We start from the raw sequence: 4,330 nt of genomic DNA, 5'->3' as shown, positions 1-4,330 counted from the left end.
ACCCTCTGCCCTGTCTCCGGAGGCCTCTTAGCAGCTCCCAGGGGGAAGGGGAATGCCACTCATTTCTTCTCCTTCTCTGGCTTTGGGACTCAAAGTGTGTGATCAACAACTGACGTCAGAGAGGAATTTGCTCCCTCTGGTTCTGGTCTAGAATATCACTATGGCTCAGCTATGCCAGGGAGGTCTGTGCTCCAGAAGAGGACAGACAGACAGCAACCTGGCACGGGACTGGGCGCTTCCCTGCCTCGGCCTGCACACTCGTGCTGAGCAGAGAAGAGCTGGGTGCACCTGCAGTCCCTGCTGCTCAGGAGTCCGGGGCCAGTCTGTGCAATGTGGTGGGACCCCGACTCTTAAAAAATAAATGAATGAATGAAAAGCGTCCAACTCTATTGTCCACTAGAGGATAAGGGAGCCCGCATTCCCCAAACCAGATAATCGGCATGTGCAAGGCCCTGCTCCTTCCCCAGCACCGCCAAGAAGAAAAAAAGAAAAAGAAAAAGAAAGAAAGAAAAAGAAAAAGAATTCACTCTGACACATTCTAACCAGTCTCCAGGTACTGCAGGTGATTTCTGGCCATCAGCAACCTGGGATAAAATCCTTCCCAGTCCGTGGCCCATGCCTGCAATCCCAGCAACTCAAGAGGCTGGGGCAGGAAGGAGGATCACAAGTTCAAGGCCAGCCTTGGCGGCTTAGTGAGAACCTGTCTCATAGTAAAAACTGCAAAGAGCTGGGATGTAACTCAGTGGCAGAGCACTTGCCTAGCCTGTGCATGGACTCGGGGTTCAATCCCCAGCACCGTAAGCGAAGAAAAAAAAAATGGACACAGGCACACAGGCCCCCGCCCCAGCAGACTCAGCCCTCTCTCCTCCCAGGGTGTGTCTCTGCACTCAGCTCAGGTACCTGCACTCTGCGTGGCAACAGTCATGGGCAGACAGCAGACAAGGAGAGAGTGAAGGACAGGCCATTTCACACAGGGATGGCTTCACGAGAACAGAATAACTCCAAGAAGTGGGAGACCCAGGGACTCCTTCAACCAGGGGTCCAGGGAGAGTCTCTCTGGGAAGGTAAGGTCTGAATGGAGAAGGTTGGCTGAGGGATCCGGACTGCAGAACATTTTGTACAGAGGCAGGATCCACGACACCATTCACAGGTCCCAGAGCAAAACAAGAAGGTTGGGCCTCAGTCCAAAGCTACAGAGCATTTCAAGATGGTGCCTTCAGAGAGCCAAGCTCAGCAGGCGCCCTTCCAAGCTCAGGGCCCAAGGGGCTGCATGGGCTGCCTGCTGAAGAAGAAGGCCGCCGGAGAGTGAAGAGTGATCTCAGAGTCCCCAGGCATGAAGGAGTTTGGAAGTTTCTGGAAGGTGGCATGCCTGGAAGGCAGAGGGCATGAGAGGCTGTCAGATCAGGGTGTGTGCAGGAGAGAGGAGGCAGTCGGGAGCCCTGGGCTGGGTGTGATGAGAAACCATGGGGGGCCTTACATGAGGTGCAGACTCCATCTGATGGATATTTTCAAAGAGCCAGTTGACACCAGGTGGAGGCTGAAGTTTAGGGGGATCACAGGAGAAGCAGGGAGCCGTTGAGAAAGCCCGGTGAGGGTGGCTTTGGCCTGGTGATGGACAGGCCTGGGCGGCCGTAGCCACCGCTCTGACCCTCCCCTCTGCCCCGGGCTCTGCAGCGTCTGCATCCGGGACCTTCACCTTGCCCCCAGTCCCACCCCACTCCAGGTGTCCTTGGCCCTCAATGGCCCTCAGAGCACCTGGCACCTGGGGGCAGAGGCTCCATCACTGCTGTCACATGAATGGACACATTTATTAATTCCTGTGAGAAGGAACAGGCGCGGCTCCAAGCAGGCAAATGGGAGCCGAGACCTTGACCTGGAAAGGAGACTTCTATTTCCAAACAGCCAGCGCCTCTCCCTCTCATTAGATGTTAAAAAAACAGTCACAGAAAGAGAAGAAGCTGACATCTGAAGCTGTGGCACCCAAATTGCAGGCTCCGACGATTGTTTACTCTATATTTGTCCTGTCTCCAGGCGTCATCCTGGGGGACAGGAAGGAAAACGCGGAAGCGTCCCTGCCTGGCCCCGGCACCAGCACCGCGGGCGGAGTGCTGCCCTGCTGCCCCCTTGTGGTCTAAATGGGAATCGCATAAGCCCCTAAGCCATTATTTTCAAAGACTGAAGAGCGGGCTGGGTTTTACTGGGCAATGATTTAGCGGTGGCCTCCATTAACCTGGGCTATTATTTATCCTGGGTCCTCTCATAATCCCAGGACTGCCAGACCGCCCCATAGCTGGACGGCAGCTGCCCAGACAGGCGACCTGCAGCCCTGCCCAGGAGGATGGAAACACTAAGGCCTCACAAGACTTCATGTTTCCCCTACAGGGCTGTTTTATTTACCTGCTGCACAGAGGACGCCTAAGAAAAGCCCAGGTCCACCATATAATTTGGAGCTAAGTACATGATGGATGCCCAGGGATTTAAAATTAGCCAAGTAAACTCAATCCTGGGGCAGCAGGCTTGCTTTCAAGCGCCTGAATGTCTGTCAGGGACGCATCACTTGGGGGGGGGGACTCTTAATAAAATAATCAGACTCTATGCATCCTGGGAGAAAAATTTAAAAGGTCCATTCCGAAAGGGGCTAGTTGTCCCAAATATCCTTCAACCCAATGCATGAATAGAGCTGCTGTATGTGCGCTCACGTCCCACCTGGGATTATTTTGTGGTCCGTCCAAATTAACATGAGATTTAGGGTGACTTCCAAAAGGCAAATCTGCCTTTGCCATTTTGCAAACATGTCCCACTGAGCTCTCAGAACCAAGGTCCTCCTGTCTCCCCACCCCATGGCCCCAGCAACACCTCTGTGACTTTATGAAAAGGTAGCATCAATTGCTAACAGCAATTGGGTGAGGTGGCTCTTGTCTGAGGTCCTTCGTGTGCAATTTCCTTTCATCCTTAGGACGGCTTTGCATTATCCCCTCTTCCTGGGCTTAGAGAGGCTCAATGACTCAGCCATGCCCATGCTGGAGGTGGGGACTGGCAGAGGCAAGAGGCCCACTCAGGGTAGCTCAGACACCCTGCGATATTTCTCCTGGTAGTGGAATCCACCAGCTGTTACACCTCTGCTTGTATCACCCGTGGGATTTGTGGGGCGCAGATCAGTAACACCCGTCTCCCCAGGAAAGCACGGATGCAATAGAGAAACAAGCCATATTTGTTACCTGTTGTTGAACAAGACATTGTCCCCAAATTTGGGAGCTTCAATCAACAATAAATATTTATTGCCTCACAGGGTCAGGAGTCTGGGAGTGGATTAGCCGGGTGATGCTGAGGCAGGGTCTCCTATGAGGGTGCAGGTCGGGTGTCAGCCAGCCAGGGCCATGGTCAGCTCACAGCCCAGAGGAAGCTTCAGGATTTGCTCCTAAACACGCTTGGCTTGGAGGAAGCCCACCTGGCCTCCTGCTGAGGCCTGCTCACAATATGGAAGCCGCCTCCTCAGAGCAATGGACGGAATAGAGAGAGGAAGAGTGTACACACTCAGAAGTCACATGCCAGGAGACCAGGATTATTGGATGCCATCTTGGAGGCCACCTACCTAACAGAGAACAAACTAATGACTTTTAAACTGAAAATGTGCTATCAGAGGACGTGATACAAGATACACAGCCACAAAGGGCTTCTTAGCACTTCAGCCCTGCAATAGACACACTTGGCCGCCTGGCCACAGCGGGGGCTGGGGAGCCACAGCAAGCCAGGCAGGCTTGTGGAGGACATGGTAGTCAGCTTTCTGTTTCTGTGACAAAATCAGCTTAGCAGAGAGACTGCTCACAGGGGTTTCAGTCGGTGGCCACCCAGCTCCATTGTCTCTGGGCCCCGGTGAGGCTGAGTCTCACAGCAAGGAGCGCGTGGTAGAGGAAAGCTGCTCACCCGGAACATTCCAGACCCAGACCAGAGCAGAGGAGAGGAGACACACGTTGAGCACAGGACACCCAGGTCACACCTCCTTTCTCCAGAGGCTGGGGGCCCCTCCTGCAGACTCGCCCTCCTATGAACACACGCCGGGCGGACCCCTCACTGTCTTCTCTCTGTGCCATCACTGCCTGCTACATCTGCTACATCTGTCCCCAGAACCTACCGTGCGTGGTGCGTGACATGTGCGTCACCATCGTCACCTTCCTCCTCCTTCTGTCCATCACCAAGCACCAGGACCTGCTGAGCAGGGTGCTAACCTCCGTGGTGAGCTCAGCCGACCACCACGCCCTCTGGGGCAGGCGCTGGTGCCATCCCCACCCCGTGGCTGCAGCAAGTCAGCTGAGGGACGTGGTCACACAGC

The sequence above is a fragment of the Sciurus carolinensis genome, chromosome 1, assembly GCF_902686445.1.
Source record: "Sciurus carolinensis chromosome 1, mSciCar1.2, whole genome shotgun sequence".
Lineage (NCBI taxonomy): Eukaryota > Metazoa > Chordata > Mammalia > Rodentia > Sciuridae > Sciurus > Sciurus carolinensis.
This window is presented reverse-complemented; position numbering follows the sequence as displayed.